General features: G+C 38.5%; 1 protein-coding gene across 2 annotated transcripts in view; it reads left to right on the plus strand.

The window, feature by feature from the left end:
* NRG3 (neuregulin 3) overlaps positions 1–22,036 on the plus strand; it is a 1,290,624-nt gene that overhangs the window by 575,199 nt on the left and 693,389 nt on the right. The gene's annotated exons all lie outside the window — the stretch shown is intronic.

Here is a 22,036-nt window from a genome sequence, read left to right on the forward strand (position 1 = left end):
TTAGCTAAAAATATATAAATGAGGATATATTTAGTGGTAGTGGTTCCTTGTATAAGGAACGTGCTACAAATTGTCTAGATTTCTAGGTGTAGGTGAGAATTGCCTGGATGAAGTATTTTATTTGACAGCATGTTCTGTAGCTAATGGGCATGTTCCCAGGAAGGCTGCAGCAACTCTGCATAGATAAAGGGATCTATTCATCACAGACTCTTGCAATGGCATTCTATTCTGTTTGTTCTTCAAAGTGTCTAAAATCCCAAACTACTTCATGACTAGACTTCACAAAATGTATAGGAGGGTTGATTTATTTGGGCCAAGGAAAGGGAGAATGTAAAAAAAAAAAAAAAAACTACTTTCACCATGAGTACATTTCTTATATGTAGTACTTTTATTTTTTTCTCAGTTAAAATCATTGCACAGCGATTGAACAAGATGTAAACATTTTCTTAAAGTGTGATTTCAGGGAATCAGCTTATTTTTAAAGGGAGCTATAGGCTTTTAACTGTAAACTGCAGATGGACATCATTAACTATATTTGTGCTTTAATGCAAGCTGTGTAATTACCTGATTTGGAATCAGCCTCTTGCAATCCATTGAGTATAGACAAGGAGGGAGAGAAATAAGACAAGGAGTCAGTCAGTTCATCTGCCAACAAGAAGTATGCTAAAAGGAGGAGAGAACAAGATGACAGAGAGGTGAGCTCATTGATCTGACGCTAATCCTTTCATTGTCCAGCAACAAGCTGGGGTAGGGACAAGACCTGTAAATGTAACTTAATGTAGAACTATGTGTCAGGAACCAGGTGGGAGGCTGAGGTGAGGAGAGGGCTTCCCTTGCGACTGAGTGCAGAGCTACCCTGGAGATGGTGACAGAGGGTGCTGTGCCCAAAGGTGCATGAGTTGCCTACAGGTGTAGCTAATTCAGGAATCAGATCTGTAGTGGATAAGGTGGTCACCGCCACTGGATCACTGGAAGTGCTGGCAGGTTAATGCAATCAAGGTCAATAGCCAGGCTGTGGGTCAAACACAGGAGGTCAATCAAGAACAGAGGCAGGTAGAGTAGTTGGGATCAAGCCAGGGTCAAACACAAGGAGTCAACCAGGAGCAGGCAGGAGAAATTCCGTAAAGCAAGCCGGGTTCAGAGCCAGGAGATAAGCCAGAGCAGGTCAAGGATAGCGGGGACGTAACGGGTAATCAAGCTGAAGTTCAAGGCACAAGGAACACAGGTACTAGCTGAAGATAATCCAGGAATGAATGATAGCCAGTGCTGAGTTTATATAGGCAGTGAATGCTGACAATTAGCACTAATTAGCATGTACCGCGGTGAATGCCAATGCACCATTGTGTGCGCCAATGCGTACCTATTGCTAACGCGCATGCATGCGTTAGCGCGACCATCTTGGCTATTGGCATATCTAGCAGTTCTGCGCAAAGTTCTTCCCTGAAACTATGGCTTTTCATTAAAAGAAAATATGTGCTGCGGCCCCTTAATTATAAGTTCATCACCAGTTCTTTTTTGCAGACCACTTTCAAAATTCGACAACTCCCTGTATCTGGTCACATCTACTTCCACACCTTGCTTTCTGGATTATTAGCATTGCCTCCATTGCTGAAACTCTCCAACTCTGAGCTACAGTGCCTGGGAGGTTCAATATTGCTTAATGAAATTGTCCAACATCTTAAAAAAAGGACCTGTAACCAGGTTCAGTCCTTTTTTCTTCTTAATGGCAAAGAGAAAGAAAAATGTTTGAATATACATAAGGCTATTAGTTAAATTTCATGAAAATGGTAGGCACATTGATCCATGTCCGTACTTCTAATGGATAGATTTGCCCCTCTATGGCTAGTATTACTCAAAAAATACACTCTGTAAGGATCTGAAATCATTATATAGCAGTCTGAGTGACTGCAGTGAGATACAGTAGTCCATATGACCCTGCTGTCATCCTCATATGCACAAAGACTGTGGCTGGCATGCAAGGCATACAGTCTATTAATCCTGCCAGCACAGGTTCCTCCTGCATGAATTCTGCTTAGAATCACCTAATCTTGGTAATACAGATTAAAAAAAACATTATCTTAATTAAAGATGTCCTTGAATTTGAATACTCATAGAATATTTTCATTATCAAAATAAAAAAGTGTAATAATTTCACCATTTGGTTTAGTGAAAGTCAAGGTCATTCTGCATATGCATGCAAGGATTTGGGGGGAGATGAAAACAACAATAGCGTTTAATCAGCGTTGGCAGTGATGATGATGGCTACATGTTGTTGAAATCTACATGAGCAGAAGTGGTAAGCAATAGGGTCCTTGTATGCTATACGCTGTACACATATACATGTGTAACATTTGTGCTAACGTTTACAACAAATGGACAACTTTTTACACAAAATCCTGTTGCCAGCAAGATCTTGTGTAAAAAAAAAAAGGAACATGATCCAAAGCAAACCGGGTGATGTGCCTCCATCCCTATCGGTTAATACAAACAGAGAACAGAGGTCGTGGGACTTTAAATGAGGCAGGTCACAAACTGAGATATACAAAAATAGAATCTAAATGTAATAATTTATTGTACATACAATAATTGATACAAATGTTGACAGCATATGATGCAGAGAAAAAAGACTGACACAAAAAAAATACATATGGTAAAGACATTGTTATAATAGTAATAAGATATATTCAGTAAAAAAAAAGTACATGGTCGTTACTAAATGTCACTTGTGTAAAAACAATATGTTCCTCTGCATAAGCCCTTACACTTTGGTGGTGAGGTCTCCTAGATTCTCAGGTGTTGTGGCAATTACTTTCTGACTTATATTATGGGAAATACTAATGCGGAATAGAAACTCCCCCATATATTAAAATATCATGGAAAATACTAATGCGGAATAGAAACTCCCCCATATATTAACCACTTGCCGACTGCCTAACGCCGATCTACGTCGGCAGTCAGCCCCTCACAGACAAAGTGACGTAGGGCTACGTCACTAGCTTGTGAGGGTCTAGGGAGCGAGCGCGCGCCCCCGGGTGGTCACGGACCCCCCCGCGCGTGTGACCAGCGGACCCAATGTCCGCCGGTCACTCGGCGATCGGCGGGGGAGAGGGAGAATGTCAGGCAGCTTGTGTAAACAAGCCACCTGTCATTCTCCTCGCTATAAAGACACTGATCAAACGGATCTAGTATGTAGATCCGTTGATCAGTGTCCTTACAGCTCAAGCCACAGCCAATCACAGTAGAAAGCACGCCCCTAGGGATACACACAGCCCCTCCCTCCCAAATAAAGTTAACCCCTTCACAACCAGTGTATTTTTACAGTAACAGTGCATATGTATAGCACTGATTACTGTAGATATGTCACTGGTAACCCCAAAAGTGTCACAAATGTCAGTCAAGGGTCCGATCTGTCCGCCCCAATGTCGCAGTACCGCTAAAAAAATCGCAGATCGCCGCCATTACGCGTTAAAAAAAAAACAACAAAAATGACAAAAATCTTTCCCTTTGTTAGTAAACGCGATAACTTTTGCGCAAACCAATCAAAATACGCTTTTTGTGATTTTTTTTACCAAACATATGTAGCATAAAACAAATTGGCCGAAAAATTTAAAAAATTTTGATTTTTACTTTTTTTTGGGGGGGAATTTCATATAAAAAAATTTGAAAAATATTGTTATTTTTGCAAAATTGACGCTCTTTTTTTGTTTATAGCGCGTGATCAAAAAATCGCACAGGTGATCAAATACCACCAAAAGAAAGCTCTGTTTGTGGGAAAAAAAGGACCTCAAATTTGTTTAGGTACAGCGTTGCACGACCGCGCAATTGTCCGTTAAAGTCACGCAGTGCCGAATCGCAAAATACCCCCTGGTCAGGAAGGGGGTAAAATCTTCCGGGGCTTAAGTGGTTAAAATATCATGGAAAATACTATTGCGAAATAGAAACTTCCCCATATATTAAAATATCATGGGAAATACTATTGCGAAATAGAAACTTCCCCATATATTAAAATATCATAGAAAATACTAATGTGAAATAGAAACTTCCCCATATATTAAAAGATCATGGAAAATACTATTGCGAAATAGAAACTTCCCCATATATTAAAATATCATGGAAAATACTATTACGAAATAGAAACTCCCCCATATATTAAAATATCATGGAAAATACTAATGCGAAATAGAAACTCCCCCATATATTAAAATATCATTGAAAATACTAATGCAAAATAGAAACGTCCCCATATATTAAAATAGATCAAACTCTAGGCCGGGAAAGAAGAGAGCCACTGTGAAGTGAAGATACAACCATCGTAGTTTCCGACACACACAGATGCCAGTTGGTAACTCTGAACATTATTTACTGAAGATTTGTAATTATTTAAATTTGTAAATATGTAGGCTGCCATTATTGTGCTGATCCTTTGGTTTAAATATTGTTGAGTCACTGCCTTGGAGCAGGTAAACATATCATGAGTTCTGGCTGCTCAGTTATTGGAAGTAATCCTTGGATCAATTGCATTGCTTCTGAATAACGTGCTGCTTCTAGCCAGCGTATGCATTACAGAAAAGAACTGTTATGTATTAATTTACTCTAAAAAAACAATGATTTTCCATCCAATAGGGAATTCATTTGGTTAAAAATAACATGTCATGGGAGGAATATGGAGGCTGCCATTGATTCATTGATTACCTTTATTTAAAGCCTAAGTTTATGGGGCATTTTACTAGGACAGCTTCACCTAACCCAGGAGACACCATCTGTGTGATGTGTCCATTGTGCTGCTAAGTAGTATCCCTTGTACTGATTATTAAAGAACTGTTATATATTAATTTAATCTTAAGAAAACAATGATTTTCCATTCAAAAGAGAATTAATTTGGTTAAAAATAGCATGTCATGGGAGGAATATGGAGGCTGTCATTGATTCATTGATTACTTTCTTTTAAAGCCTAAGTTTATGGGGCATTTTAGGATGACAGTTTCACCTAACCCAGGAGACCGCAGCACAATGGACACATCACACTGATGATAAGTAGTATCCCTTGTACTGATTATAAATAATATTTACAATATGAATAAATAATATTGCTGTGCTAAGTGGATAAACATCAAAAATAATCGCTTAGTGAAAAATAATAAATAATGTGACCATAAACTCAGATAATGTGATAAACATTAATAAATGTTGAATCAAAAAAATCGGTGATATTGAAAGTCCCAATAACACAGTGCAAGTAGAGTGACACAATATTACTGTGATAAATAAGTCCCAATGCACAGTGCAACTAAAGTGACACAATAATAAATAAATGAATCTTCATCTGTGATTAAAGTGCTGCATGCTTCACTCCAAAGTGATCCACGTGACAATGGTAAGATTAGCAGCTCACCTCAAGGGAAGACTCATGAGAGTCTAAATGCACATAGGGTAAAATCACAGTCGCCTGGTAAGCCCTCCTGCCACCGCCTCCAAACAATTCAAGTTGTATATGGCATCGGTGAAGAAATAAGAAAGGAGATCTAGTGCTCTCTGTCTCAATAAGGGGCCATTTATTACATTTGCTGAAATCGCACTTACATTTTACGGCACTTAAGCCGTGCAAGCTATCTCGGCATTCAGACACTTCCTGGTACCTCCGGGATCAGCGTAATGACGTGCAGGCTCCTCCCCGGTACGCGTTGCGTCATCGACTTCGTCAGCGTCAATTAAATATTTAAAATATACTTAGGATTTAAAAGAGATTGTTGGCTGACTTTAAGCTGATCCTTTGGCTTTAATACTTGGAGTCATTGGTCCAAAACAAGTATTCAAAGCAGGAAACACAGAAAAAGTAAAGATTACTTATTTATGTGCTTGGTTTGTATCAATAGTTGCAAGTGTTGAAGAGGGTCAGCAATTTTAGAAGGTGAGGTCAGCAATGGCAGCCTCCGTGTTTTGCTAATGACATCTTTTTGTTAAGTGTACTTGCAATGCAGTGACCACATCGGTTAGAAATGTTCTGTAGCAAGTGGAAAGATACCATTTTAATTCACACTTGAAGCAGGTGAATGGCTTTGCTGACCGTATACTTATTTGAATAGCTTCTTCAAAAATCATAGCGCATTGTTTTTTTGGTTTTTCAATTAAGATATAGACTTCGACAGGGCTTTAACATTATCTGGCATTCATTCCATCAAAGAACCTGTTATGATTTTGTCCTTGGGAAAGAACATTTTTATATGATTTTATGTTTTTTACATTTAGAGTGTATTATCTGACCTAGCAGCCTGTGTTTTCTTGCAAAACAGTCCATTAAACTCTCCGAGCTTTATTCTATGAAATAAACATTTTAAGGGCAAGACCTTATTTTTTATGTTTACCTGAAAATGCCATGCTGTGTTTGGTACAGTACATGAAATTTCTGAAAAACTTTGAAGATAATTTGAGTGAGGATGGGCTTCCATCAATCAGACTTTTGCTTATGACAAAGCAGGTAGTGAATGTTTATTAAGATAAATCAGACAAGTAATGATAAGAATGTGTATGCATTCTTAAATAAAATGTCATGTGGCAATTTAAAACTGTATTATCATATTGAATTTAGATGGCTCTGGATTTCAGCAAAATCACCATGTAGCCTTTATATTGTTTATACTCATTAAAGTCCATGTCAAGAAAAAATAAACTCCCACCCATGACTTAAATATTTTTTTTTTCATTACCCCTGAAGCTGTTTTTAAAATGGAGTCTGCCCTCCATGTACCTCACTAGCGTCTTTTTTGATTGGAGACATGAGATCCAGCGTGGATCCTGGATCCCCCCACTTGCCGGACAATAGAATGTGTAAATTACATTAGCAGGGATGTGGGTACCCTAGAAAAAACCCTTCCATTCTACATAAAGGAAGATTTGCGGCCATGTGCACCACATAACTATGGATTCGTTGAGTTTTCTTGGGCTTTTAGATTAGGATTTCTTAGCTGTTTGTGAAGCAGAAATGTACAATATAGCTATGCATAATAACCCCTATGATCTATATTCATAATGTAATACACAATCTGAAAGAATTCTGTCAAATCGGAGCTTCAGTCAGCTAACCCGATGAGTGGGGGGAGGGGGGGGCATCACAGGGGGAGCTTCTCAGGGTCTCCTATCACATGCAATGGAATCTCTTCCTATGTTTTGGCTATTCTTACATGATACATTAATAAATCAGAAACTCAATCCTTATGAAGGGAACTGGAATTATTATAGGGCGCTTCAGTCTGGAAAAAAAAAATGATGCTAAAGCTTTATTATTTAAAGGGTAACTCTACTTTCGTGGGGGGAAAAATATAGCAAAAAAAAAAAGAAAAAATAATATAGAGTATACAATTGCAAAACAAGTCATATTGCAATTGAATGTTATGAAAAATGACCTTTCCTTTTCCATCTGCAGCTTCTGTAATTTTCTTAAATTCAATGCAAAATGGCTACCTGGAGTTGTTCTATACACAGAATTTGTACAGAACGCCCCCCAGAAACATCATTTCCTGCTTGTGTGATTGGCTCACCGAATTTCCCAGAAGTCTGCACTAATATAAGTTAGATTTCAGGCATGCCCTGTAACAAAAATGTCATTTTTGATCATCGGACTTTGAGTTATAATTCACTTATACCTCTCTAAGTTTATTCACAGTTACTCCTATCCTCATGATCTACAGACGTTCAAAAGTCATTTTCATTGTCCTTCCAATATTTATTTTGATAGTCTGTCTGTAAGCTGTATGCCCCCTTAGATGCTAATCTGCATCACCTTGGTTACACTTTCCTATTGTATTTTGGTATATTTGTTTTGATGTAAAACCCATAAAAATGATTGAAAGATAAAAATGTCATTTTTGGGGAGATACTCCCAAAAGGAGCATGTCTAAAGGGATGCAAGCCCTGCAGCTTTCCTCATTAGTGCTGTCGCTGATTTATAATTCTAAAACTGCTCCCATTATACCGACTTTCCCACATGGATCATCCAGAGGGGAATGCTTTTTCCCAACAAAAGTGGAGTTACACTTTAAGTTTGAACTGTTTCCCATTGTTTATTTCCAATAAATATACATATAGGTATCATTTTTTCTGTACCTAATGTAATTGCAATTAAATCATATATATTACCCTTACTCTGGGTTATTTTTGCTCTTTATTAAACATAAAGTAAAACAAACAACCAAAGTACAAATCTGGCACCAAAATGTATTTTTACTTATTTACCTTTATATTACAAAGCACCCAGGAGCCTCAAATGTAGTTCTTGTTCTTCAGTTCACAGTCTCCCTGGGTGCTCAGCAAGATAAAAGTAAGAACGTTGCAGGCATCTAAAAGAATTGTTTGTTCATGATTGTTTGCTGACATAAGTGTGGTTATTGTAAGGCTCCTTTTTAGGTTTTGGTTCTGGTAATCATTAGGCACCCTCAAGAAGAACCTGACTAACTAAAATCAGGACACTAAATTATTATTATTATTATTTATTTTTTTTTTGGGGGGGGGGGGGATTTTATTGCGTGATGATGGCAAATTTATGTTTCGTAAAGCCATCATTTTATTGTTGACCTTATGTTTATGGCAGTCAGGAAGGTTATTTCAGTTCATTGGTGAATAGCTCATTCTCTGTCCATGAAAAAGGTTCATAAATTATTAAGACGGTATTGTTTGCTAAAGGCAGTTGGTTCAGAAAGTGATTAAATTAGTTTCAAGAAGCTCTGCTCTGGTTTCTATTTATTGCTGCAGGTAAACACAAAAATTCAGTTTTGTTCAATGTACACTGTGCACTTGCCAGCAATGCAAAACTTAAAACGCTGGCTAAAAAACCACAACGCAGGTATCTAGCAGTTGCCACTCTTAACTTTAAACTTCTTCTCAAGCCCCTCTGGAATTCTGAATCCCAGGAAGCTTTAAAAACAGTAACGTATCAAAGGAGGGGCAAGGTGGGGATTGCAGGCACAAGGGCAATATATTTTATTTTCAGGCCAAGCTGTTAACCGCTTGTCGACTGCCGCATGACTATTTACTGCGGCGGTCAGCCCCTCACAGGCAGAACTACGTCGCTAGCCTGCGAGGGTCTAGGGAGCGAGCGCGCGCCCCCGGAGGCACGCTCCCGCTCCCGCACAGTCACGGACCCCTCCGTGCGTGTGACCGGCGGACCCGATGTCCGCCGGTCACTCAGCGATCGGCGGTGCAGAGGGAGAAAGGCAGGCGGCTGATTTAAACAAGCCGCCTGTCATGCCTGTCATTCTCCCCTGTGTAGAAACAGTGATCATACGGTTCTACTATGTAGGACCATTGATCACTGTTCCTACACCTCAAGCCACAGCCAATCACAGTTAGAATCACGCCCCTAGAGACACACACCACCCCTCCCTCTGAAAAAAAAGTTAACCCCTTCACTGCCAGTGTAATTTTACAGTAACAGTGCATATGTATAGCACTGATTACTGTAGAAATGTCACTGGTAACCCCAAAAGTGTCAAAAATGTCAGTCAAGGGATCTGTCCACCGCAATGTCGCAGTACCGCAAAAAAAATCGCAGATCGCCGCCATTACACGTTAAAAAAAAACAACAAAAATGACAAAAATCTTTCCCTTTGTTAGTAAACGCGATAACTTTTGTGCAAACTAATCATAATACGCTTTTTGCGATTTTTTTTTACCAAACATATGTAGCATAAAACAAATTGGCCGAAAATGTTAAAAAATTTAGATTTTTGCATTTTTTTTGGGGGGGGGGGGGATTTCATATAAAAAAAATTTGAAAAATATTGTTATTTTTGCAAAATTGACGCTCTTTTTTTGTTTATAGCGCATGATCAAAAAATCGCACAGGTGATCAAATACCACCAAAAGAAAGCTCTGTTTGTGGGAAAAAAAGGACATCAAATTCGTTTAGGGACAGCGTCGCACGACCACACAATTGTCCATTAAAATCACGCAGTGCCGAATCGCAAAATAGGCCCTGGTCAGGAAGGGGGTAAAATCTTCCGGGGCTTAAATGGTTAAGGTGGATTGTTCTCTTGCTGAATAATGTCTGCATAGGTCTTGCACTATTCACCACTTTATCCATGTGCAGATTATTTGGAGGAGGTCATCTCTTGCCCAATAGTGTTTGCATTGTCTTGGCAATCTTTGCACTGCACTCACTACACAGATTTTTTTTAAAGTGATTGTAAACATTATATATATATATATATATATATATCTGTCATGTCATACTCTGAGCAATAGTTTTACTCAAGGCAGTCCCAATCCTTCCTCCTCTCGAGCAGGCTCTGTGTGTCTGTCCTTAGGTCACACAAAGTGTGGCTTAACCCCACTCCCTGCTCCCTTCTCACTGGCTGGGATTGACAGCAGAAGGAGCCAATGGCTTCCGCTGTTGTGTCTGAGCCAATTAGGCAGGAGAGAGCTGGAAGAGCCTCTGCTCTCTACTACATTGCTGGATTGAGATCGGGCTCAGGTAAGTACAGTATTTGGGGGGAGGGGAGCTGCATACTAAAGGCTTTTTATCTTAATGCAGAGAATGCATTTTTTCCATTAATCACCAGTGTAAGGGGCATTCTTCCCACTGACCACATGGGAAGTTTTAAAGGGATGCTACAATGTTTAACTGTCCGCATTTCTTCTTTAGTCATAACTTCATTATTTGTTTTGTTGTTAAAAAATACCCTAAATACACCAAATATGCTACTACTTTATGTACAAGTTCAATATCCACATAGCAAGGATAACTAGTTGCCACACATTTGTGGCAGTGTTGAATCATAAGTCTTCTTAACTTGCTGCCCATTTTCACTGGTTGTACACTTGTAGACCACTTGAAGCACAAGTTCTAGTTGCCAATTTTCCATTTTGTAGCAAATTTGCATGGCAAGTCTCTATAGCAAGAGCAAAGTTGCAGTGGTGAGTCTACAGCAAGATCTCTGCAGGGAGCAAATAAGAAAATTCAGCCACAGTGCCCCTAGTGGTGGGATGACTATTGCACAACATAACTGAACCAGAACTTGTTTGCAAAGAAAGTTGATCTGAATTCATGCAATGCAGACTTGCTGCAATTGTGCAACAAACTTGTAAAGCCTGGCAAGCCTAGCAATAGCTTAGCAAGTCAGCTCAATTGCTTGCTATCTGGTTACTCCCTGACACCATTATTATTTTTATCAACCTGCAACCGTTAATACAATTTTCCTAATTGTATTGTTTGTTCTGTATTTTGGTGGATGTGGTAAATACTGTAGCCCTATTATTACTGGGTATAAATTAAAATGTCAGCGCTGCTTTGAAAAGTCTTTATTGTGACACTACTGGGTGATTTGTAACAAGTTGTTTTTTTTTTTAATAATAAAATAATAATATAAATTATACCATTTAAACATAAATACACTGAACTTTGTCTTGCTTTCACACTGTTCTTTCACTACACTATGCTTTCCAGGGTTCAAATTTGCTAATCAACCAATATTTAAATATAGTCACCATTTTTTGTATGTTTTGATATCAATGGTAAAAAATGTAGTAGTAGCTTGGTATGCTTGAATGGTATCCGTATGACAAAAGGCTGCCCATATGTGTTCCACAATGCTATGCTGATGCTATTCCATACGTCCTTCAGCATGCCCTTCATTATTCATTAAAGCAGACCTAGCATCAGATGCACTTTTTACTGCTAAGTGCGAGTTACTTAATGTAAAAGTGTAATACTTGCAAATATTTACTACCTTCTAAAAAATTCCGTCTTAAAATAAATTCAGTTTACTATGCTATAATAGTCATTACTTCAATAAGACCATTAGGTTCAGCAATGACAGCCAATGAGATCTAAAGATAAAAGTAAAGTGGTCAAAATGGTTAAGGCAGTTAACACATGCGTTTTAGCTTAGTAAATGAAAGCGTAACTCCACTTTTGTTGGGAAAACAAAAACATTCCCCTCTGGATGATCTCTGTACATTGCAGGGATTTTAACAAACTTTGTTGCAGATTCCTAACTTTTGTTATTCTGAAGAAATCATTGTTTGTTCCTCTGTGCCTCTGTGCTGAGTGGGTCAAATGGGAGTGGTTTCATAATTATCTGTCAGCTGTTGCAGCTGCAGCGCACTAATGAGGAAAGCTGCTGAGCCTGCATCCCTTTAGACATGTTCCTATTGGGAGTATCTCACCAAAAATGAAATTTTTGTTGCAGGGGATGCCAGAAATCTGACTTGTATCTTATGCAGACTTCTGATAAAATTGGTGAGCCAATCACACAAGTGGGAAATTATGTTTCTGGGGTGTGATCAGTACACATTCTGTGTAAAGAACAGCTCCAGGTAGCCAATTATGCATTGCATTTTCAGAAAATTACAACAGCAGCAGATTGAGCAGGAAAGGTCATTTTTAATAACATTCAAATACAATATGATTTGTGTCGCAATTGTATACGCTGTATTGTTTTTTCTTTATTTGCTAATTGTTTTCCCACGAAAGTGGAGTTACCCTTTAAGCCTAATACCATCATCAAATTTTCTCCACTGAAGGCAGGATGCCCGCTGTGCATCATTCAGGGTCATCATTTACTTTGTAGGATAAGATGTTCACCCTTGGATTATTCAATTATATAAATCCTGGTGCCTGTTCAATAGCTTGTATACTCTTGGTTGTGTTTCTGTATCTTGTCTCCGCAAACGCTCAGTGGCTGAATGAGAAGACACGACTGGGAAATTCTTCTTCCTGCCTAGAGCAGATTAAGATGGCATCATTTTCCCAGTGTGCTTTCCCTGTGGAACCTTGAGGGGGCAATTTTAAACAGTCAAAAGTCACAACTAGTGCAAAAGTGCCTTATAAAGGTATACTTTCCGTTAAAGATTTTTTTTTCTCTTCTTTAACCACTTGCCGACCAGTCACTGGGACTGTACTGTGGCAAAGTGGCTCAATTCCGTCCAGTGACGTAGACCTACGTTGCTGGACTCCTCCCCTCGTGGGCGGTGCGTGCGCGCTGCCAGAGGCTCGCTCCCGCTGTTTTCAGTCACAGCGGGAGTCGGGCCAGGGGAGGAGCGGAGGTGATCACCGCCGCTCTTCCCCGATCGTCGGGGAATCGAGTTTGGAGATCCGCCCGCTTGTGTAAACAAAGCGGGCGGATCTCCTAAGTGACAAACAGTGACAGATTGCAGGGTTCAGCATAGCTGAACATGCGATCTGTCCCTGTGTCACACAGTCACCTCCCCCCACGCACGTTAGTAAGCACCAGGCATACATTAACCCCTCCCTCTCCAATAAAATTAACCCCTTCCCTGCCAGTGTCATTTTTACAATAACAGTGCATATTTATAGCACTGATTACTGTAGTAATGTCACTGGTACCCCCAAAAGTGTCAAAAATATCAGTCAAGGGTCTGATCTGTCCGCCGCAATGTCGCAGTCCCGCAAAAAAATATCGCAGATCGCCCCCATTACTCGTTAAAAAAAAAAACACCAAAAATGACAGAAATCTTTCCCTTAGCTAGTAAACGCAATAATTTTTGCGCAAACCAATCAAAATGCGCTTATTGTGATTTTTTTTTACCAAACATAGGTAGCAGAAAACAAATTGGCCAAAAATTTAAAAACATTTTGATTTTTACATTTTTGGGGGGGGGGGGGGGATTTCATATAAATAAATTTGAAAAATATTGTTATTTTTTCAAAATTTATGCTCTTTTTTTGTTTATAGCACAAAAAGTAAAAATCGCACAGGTAATCAAATACCACCAAAAGAAAGCTCTGTTTGTGGGGGAAAAAGGACATAAATTTCGTTTGGGTACGGCGATGCATGACTGCGCAATTGTCAGTTAAAGTCGCACAGTGCCGAAACGCAAAAAGTGGCCTGGACGTAAGACAGCAAAATCCTCCGGTGGTAAAGTGGTTAAGATTGTGCCTAAAAGTCGCAAAATAAAGTTGTGGAAGAAGACCTAGTAGAGACGTCCTTGAATTTTACACCTTTTCTTCGATACATTGGAAAATAGGCAGGCAATTGTCTTTTTAAATAATGCTTTGTTACTGTAACTCCCACCCCCACTGTAATCACACCAAAGCAGGTGTATATAAGAGCCCAAGGAACATTATGATTGGACAGTTGCTTTTAAAGAGGAAAATAATGTTGGGCTACTTTCCTGAGATATTCCTTTAATCCATATAATTGTATACTTGATGGCCTTTCTAGATGAGCAGTAGCTGCATTTTTGTACCAAAAAAGAAAAACAATGGAAGACAAATTCTGTCTGATTACATTACATGGTAGAATCAATCATCAATTAATCCTCCAGTCATAACTAGGCTTGAACACAGAATAGAGATTTTCTTACCTCTTCGATCCTTTAATATGCTTATAGGTGTATTTGTGTGCAGGACTAAAGGTTTACTATAGAGTATGGATCACTGTGCTGTGCACTAAGCATCATGGCAATAGGCAGTGACTACTATTAGATCCAGGAATCCAGCAAAGGTTGCAATTCTCCTTTATATTTTAAAGAGTGGTTTGTGTATGCTTTCACTTCTATCTGGGCAAGCCAGATAGAAATCCACTCAATGACTCTTCATTTGATTCTGACTTGAAGCAAAATGTAGTCTTTAATAAGTGTGTTCAATGCTTTTAGTCTATATTTTTAAATAGCTGCATGCATAGTGTTCCTTCCTGTTTGTGATTACATTACCTTAGTCTTATATGTATGAATTGTTACATAGTTTGTGAGGTTGAAAAAAGTCATCAGTCCATCCAGTTCAACCTATGATGTGTGTGTGTGTTTGCTGTAAGCCATACATTGTATACCCCTGTATGTTGTGGTCTTTAAGGTGCCCATCTAATAGTTTTTTTGAAACTATCGATGCTCCCTGCTGATACCACTGCTTGTGGAAGAGAATTCCACATCCTTACTGCTCTGACAGTAAAGAACCCCCTACGTATTTTAAGGTTAAACCGCCTTTCCTCTAGTTTTAGTGAGTGGCCACGTGTCTTATTGTATTCCCTTTCTCTGAATAGTTTGTTCCTTATGCTAGGGTCACCAGTACAGTATTTGTACATTGATATCATATCCCCCCTCAATCGTCTCTTCTCCAGAGAGAATAAGTTCAGTGCTTGTAGTCTTTCCTCATAGCTGATGTCCTCCATTTCCCTAATTATTTTTGTTGCCCTTCTCTGGACTCTCTCCAGTTCCAGCACATCCTTCCTGAGGACCGGTGCCCAGAACTGGACAGCATACTCCAGATGTGGCCGGACCAGAGTCTTGTAGAGTGGGAGAATAATTTTTGTGATTAAGATAAACTTTTTATGCACAGATTTTTATTTATTGAACTTTTGCTTTTTATTTTATCACATACTGCTGAATTGTATGTTACTATACCACAAGTATTTATCAGTCTGTTTGCTAATATCTATCCATCAACTGTGGAAGAACTTGCATATGGTTGTGTTTCCAACCTACTCTGTCATGCCTTGTGATTTATGTTGTTCGCTGTATATGATTTGATATTGATTTTATTTCAGTTTCTGTAGATAAATTAATAGATTCAAGACAAAACATGTAACCTAGCATCGAGTAGTACAGTTTATTATGCTTTTTAAAAATATTGCAGTGCCATGCACTTCGGAGCTTCAGATCATGGATTAGGGAATATTGATTAATGAACTTAAACAGAACACATGCGCTTTGGGAATGCAGAACCGTTTTTGAGCAAAAACTGAACACTTAGGCAATCTATGTCTGTCAAGCTGTTGTGAAACTCTGCAGAGAATATTAGGATTTAGTGTCACAATCTGGCTGCAAGGTGGGAGTTGCACAAATATGTCACAAAAAAAGAATCTTTATCTTGATCACTTTTGCATGAGACTGTCACCTTTTTTCTTATCGCCTGTGTGCTGATAGGGTGCACAGCACACTGGTTGTGCATGATCCCATCTGTTAAATATATGTAAGACTTTATTTATCTCAGTTTAGGCTTAAAAAGGGAGCATTTTTAATGACTGTGCTATCTGTTATCAAGTACCAGTTTACCCTATTCAGCTTATAGTTTAGTTTTGTTTGAAAAGACTGGGCTTATACAGTTTTGTATAAAAAAAAAAAATGATTTTTCTTTTTTTTTTTTTTTAATTTGAAAAATACACGCCTACTATTATTCTACTTCTAAGTATAAAAAACATACATATTGTTTATCATTTAAGATGACCAAAGTAGAGAGAAGCTGGTATTGTCAACCAAGATGAATGGAATCCTAACAGAATTTGGTGTCTTCTGGGGGTGGGCATGGGGATGGGGAGGTATGTTCAGACATGGTGATGTGTAAAGCAAGAGAACCTTAAATAATGTTGAGTGCTGCACCTTGTCTGCCAGCCTAAGTTCTGTTAGGAGAAACATAGAAAAGTGATGGCAGAAAAAAGACCAAGTGGTCCATCAAGTTTGCTCCATTTAAAAAAAAAATATATATGCATATTATAAAGCCCCGTACACACGCAACGATTATCGGCCGACCGATCGTCCGTCTTTTGTCCAGAGTTGTGTTTTGTTGGTTGGAATGTGCCTAGACTGCACACAAATTTTCTCGCCCTACAAAATTCTACTTCAGAAGTGATGTCATGTGTTGGTTTGCTTTCTTTGTGTTCTTTCTTCTCTGAGCATGCCCAGTCTTGCTCATTAGATTTTTCCCTGTCGAAACCTGTACTGACTGCACGAAAATCAGCCAACAAAAATTTTATAGCCTGTACACCAGATTTTTTTCGGCACAAAAGTCAGAGTTGGTTGTCGGAAGCATCATACTAACAAGCCAAAAATCGGCAGATCGGTCCTCGGACGAAAATTCCCTGCCAATTTTTGACTCGTGTGTACGAGGCTTAAGACTGATATAGAGTATAGATCTATGTTTGTCCCACTTTGCTGAATCCACTTACTGTTGACTGATTCCCTACCCCTTTTGGAAGTCTATTTCAAGCATCAACTACCCTTTCGATAAAATATTACTTTCTAAGATTTGTTTTGAACTTTCCTCCTGCTAGTTTGAAGACATGTCCCCGTGTTCTTGATCTTCACCCCATATTGAAAATATTGCCCTCCTGAACCCTATTCAACCCCTTGATGTATTTATAGGTTTCAGTCATGTCTCCCCTCTCTCTGAGGTTTCTCCTGATATGTTTTATACCTCAGACCTTTAACATTTTTAAATAATGATAAAAACATATAGGTATCTACAAACAGCAGAATAATGAAAACTCATCAGGCCACCTGAGCGGCTGTACACCTGTGAATGATCGTGACCTCCGACTGAGGGAAAGGCCCTGACTCTAGGAGGCTCTGAAGAAGAAGGTTTGTCCTTCAAAACGCATTAGCCGATTGGGTCCTGGACAGAACCCTTTCCCTCGGTCGTAGGTCGCGGTCATTCACAGGCATAGAACCGCTCAGGTGGCCTGATGAGTTTTAATTATTCTGCTGTTTGTGAGTAGACACCTATATGTTTTTATCATTATTTCTATAATGAACACAATGGATAATGCCCTAGGCTAGTGCACCTTCTCTTTTCTCTTTTTCTACAGTATGGTCAGGACAACCTCAGTCCTAGAGGGCAACAAGGCCACCTAGAATGATCCACTGCATGACCAGACTTTATTGACATTATAATGATTACATGGTCCATCCACTCATGCTTAGGAGCTTGTTCTAATTATTTTACCATTTTTGTTGCCCATCTCTAGACTCATTCTATCTTATCAACATATTTTTGTAAAGGAAGTCTTCAGAACTAGACACAGTATTGTAAATTAGGTCTCACTAAGATCTACATAGGGGAATCAAAACCTCCTGCTAGTGACCCTTCTATGGATGTATCATATAATTTTATTTTAAATTCCCATTGCCTGGCCACACTGTTTGCTCATTTTGCAATCATCTGAAATAAGTACCCCCAAATCTTTTTCCTCTGTAGTGCTGGTCATCACTGTATTTCCAATGTTGTTTTTTTTCCATATGTACATTATTTTACATTTATAAAGATTGTACTGCAATTTCCACTGCTTTGACCAATCTTTCAGCAATGACAAATCATGTTCCATGTTACATACATCTCCAGGGATATTAACTCTATTACACACCTTTGTGTCATTAGCAAAAATGCATACCTTGCCCAACAAACCTTTAGTGATATTGCTTACTGTACATATAAATAAAATTTAACAGGGCCTAGTACAGAGCCTTGTGATACACCACTAGTTACTGGTCTCTGTTCTGAATAAGCCCCATTCACAACCACACTCTGTTTCTATCCTTTAGCCAACTTCATATCCACATAACCACCCAAGGGTTAAAGTGGTTGTAAACCCATATATATACCTTAAGAAGTAACTGGCCTCAAGTAATACAGAGAGATTAAAAAAATCCTCATACATAAGTTGTACATGTTTATCTGCTGTCTTCTCTTAATTCATTCATTCAAAGTCTAGAATTTATAAAACTTGTCTGACCTGTCAGAAAAAAGGGACGGAGAGCTAAAATTACACTCTGCAGGGCTTAGTGAGGAGAACTCTGAGAGCCGATTGGAGGGAAGGGACACATCCCATCTTTACACAGTATACAGTAACAGAGCTGAGGCTGTCAATCAACTGGAGATCCCTCCCCTGGCATCTTTTTTTTCTTAGTGTGAGAAAAGCTTATCCGAATTGACTCATGCAGATATAAAAGAATTAAATTTGTAGACAGTAATAACACGTATTGTTCTTAATTCAGACACATTTCATGTGTGAGGTTTACAACCACTTTAAATCCTAACTTGTGCAAATTTTTTATTAGATCATTATGTGGAACTGTATCAAATGCTGTGCTGAAATCAAGATGTCCACAACACCATCCTGGTCCAAAACATTGGTTTTCATTGGTGATAAAGCACAAAAATTAAATCAAATTAATCTGACATAATCTGCCCTCAGTAAAGCCATGCTGCTTGGATTCATTAAATTACGTGTTTTTAAGTGATCAAAGATCCTTTTTCAAAGATAAATTCACACAGCTGCCAGAGAGGTAAACTTCAGCAGTTTCCTCTCCATCAGGCACCCAATTTGGCTGTTGTAGAAGGCGATGCGGTACGCGGTCCATTGAATCATACAGCTCCCTTTTTTTTGCACTAAACTTTATTTGAAGTCTACAATAGTACACTTTATGTTGCTGTACATTTCCACGTGGTTCTGTACAGTGTGTTGCATTAAAATGCAACATGTCTGCATTTTAATTCAGCACACTGCAGTGCAGCTCCAGGCTGCAATGCAGTGTGAATGGGGCACACATAAATCAATTGTTTTCTGTGTGTCCTTGTGATGACAGGCGTTTTGCAATGCGGTAAGATGCCTGTCAACACACAATGTGCAAATTCATCATGAGACTGATTCCATTATGGGTAAACCAGATTGCCGGATCTTACTTTGCTGCCCTTTCTCTGGATTGTTACAATATTCACTGTCTGCCAGAACTTCTGTTAGAAGTGATTATTTATAAAGATCCATTATTGGTCTGGAGACTGGTATCAATGCAGATTCAAGTACCTATGCTAGCGCTATAGAAAATTGAATTTGCCTTTTTTCTAATGTATGCATAACACTTGATGAAATGTTATCTTTTGTATCTGCCTGGAGTTTAGTTTTACATTAAATGGACAATGTTGAGTGTGTTATTGGTTATTTTTATTCATAATTGCAAGCGCAAAAACATTGATGTGAATAGTGAATCATTGAATAAATAGGTGAGATCCTAGGTAATAATTAATTTCCCGCAGAATACTTTACAACTATAGTAGCGCATTCCCATGGTTGGATTTCTTGCTGTGTAAACCTTGCATCTGTTAATACAAAAGAACACATTTTTCTCATCTTTGTGATAGATTTTTTAATTCATTAAAGAAACTATTCCTCTTTCTCTACACTGATTCTCTGCATACATTATGAACAATACTCTACTTTGTAAAATGTATCTGATTCACAGTCCTAAAGGATTTATACCTAGAATAATCTGACTTTAAAATATTATTAATATTTGTAATATTATTGTTACTAGTAAGGTGTACCCAGTTTTTAACCGCTTGCCGACCACCGCAGTTTACTGCGGCGGTCAGCCCCTCACAGGCAAAGCGACATAGTACTACGTAGCTAGCCTGTGAGGCTCTAGGGAGTGAGTGTGCGCCGCCAGAGGCGTGCTCCCACTCCCGCGCGGTCACGGACCCCCTGCGCGTGTGCCCAGCGGACCCGATGTCCGCCGGGCACTCGCGATCGTCCGTTACACCGGAAGAAAGGCAGGCGGCTGATGTAAGCAAAGCCGCCTGTCATTCTTCCCTGTGTAAGAATGGAGATCAGACAGTTCTACTATGTAGGGCCGTTGATCTCTGTTCTTACACTAGTAGGCACAGCCAATCACAGTTATAAACACGCCCCTAGGACACACTTAACCCCTCCCTCTCCAATACAGTTAACTCCTTCACTGGCAGTGTCATTTTTGCAGTAACAGTGCATATGTATAGCACTGATTACTGCCGTAATGTCACTGGTACCCCCAAAAGTGTCAAAAATGTCAGTCAAGGGTCCGATCTGTCCGCCGCAATGTCGCAGTCCCGCAAAAAAAATCGCAGATTGCCGCCATTACTCGTTAAAAAAAAAAACAACAAAAATGACAAAAATCTTTCCCTTTGTTAGTAAATGCGATAACTTTTGCGCAAACCAAACAAACTATGCTTTTTGCAATTTTTTTTTACCAAACATATGTAGCATAAAACAAATTGGCGAAAATGTTAAAAAAAATTAGATTTTTACATTTTTTTTTTGGGAATTTCATATAAAAAATTTTGAAAAATATTGTTATTTTTGCAAAATTGACGCTATTTTTTTGTTTATAGCGCGTGATAAAAAAAATCGCACAGGTGATCAAATACCACCAAAAGAAAGCTCTGTTTGTGGGAAAAAAAGGACATCAAATTCGTTTAGGTACAGCGTCGCATGACCACGCAATTGTCCGTTAAAGTCACGCAGTGCCGAATCGCAAAATAGGCCCTGGTCAGGAAGGGGGTAAAATCTTCCGGGGCTTAAGTGGTTAAACAGACAATTCATAAGTGCATATTTTAAGTGTACATGTCATTGATTATGTGACTTAGGCCATGATTTATAAGAATTTTGTGTAAACATTGTTTTTAATAATGCTTTTAAATAATAGGGGCGACTGCATAATATCTAATATCGGGCTTCAATAGATTCACACAGCTGTAAGCTAAATCACTAGCTGGACTTTAAAAATATGGCACATGTTCATTGAATCATTTAACATGGCCATATGGGCTGTAACATTTGGGCTTCTGCTATGGCCTATTGCATGAAAAAGTGTAAAAAAGGCCATCTATGTCAAACTGAAATAACCATAATTAAACAGGGATGGTGACTTTCAAAACATTATCATTATTGTATTTAATATTATTATTCAAGATCTGTTACTGAATATTTTTTTCATTGTTAAAAAATGTTTAAAAATGTTCACAGCGAGCTTTCAGTGCTCAAGTTAAAGCTATATTGCACATAAGACCCATTTCTTCTGGTAAGTGACCCATCTTTACAATATCACTGTAAAATAGTCATATTGGATAATTTAAGCACCGAGCACCTGCACTTTGATTTAAAGACTGGAAGATTTTCATAATAGGGAATTATTTGGACTCTATTAACCATTGTCACTAATGTTGATGGACTTCTCAACCCATTTCACTCTATTTAATTAACTATTTATTTTGTTAACATTTAATTGCACTATTGTCATATTTATTGATCATTGCACTAATTTATGGTTTAACACTTGAATACCCACCTATATAGTGCATACGTTATGCGACCTTTGCTTTGATATATATTGATTTATTTATTCATACCATCAATTGTTTGCACATTAATTTATCAACACAAGTATATTTATATAATTGATTTATTTATTTGAATATTGCACTAAGTACCATTAGCAAGCGATGTAGCTAGTCTTAACCCATAAGACTATTCTTGTTCAAGTTAAATCTTGTCAGTGG

Source organism: Pelophylax lessonae (genome assembly GCF_965119305.1).
Source record: "Pelophylax lessonae genome assembly, chromosome: 9".
Lineage (NCBI taxonomy): Eukaryota > Metazoa > Chordata > Amphibia > Anura > Ranidae > Pelophylax > Pelophylax lessonae.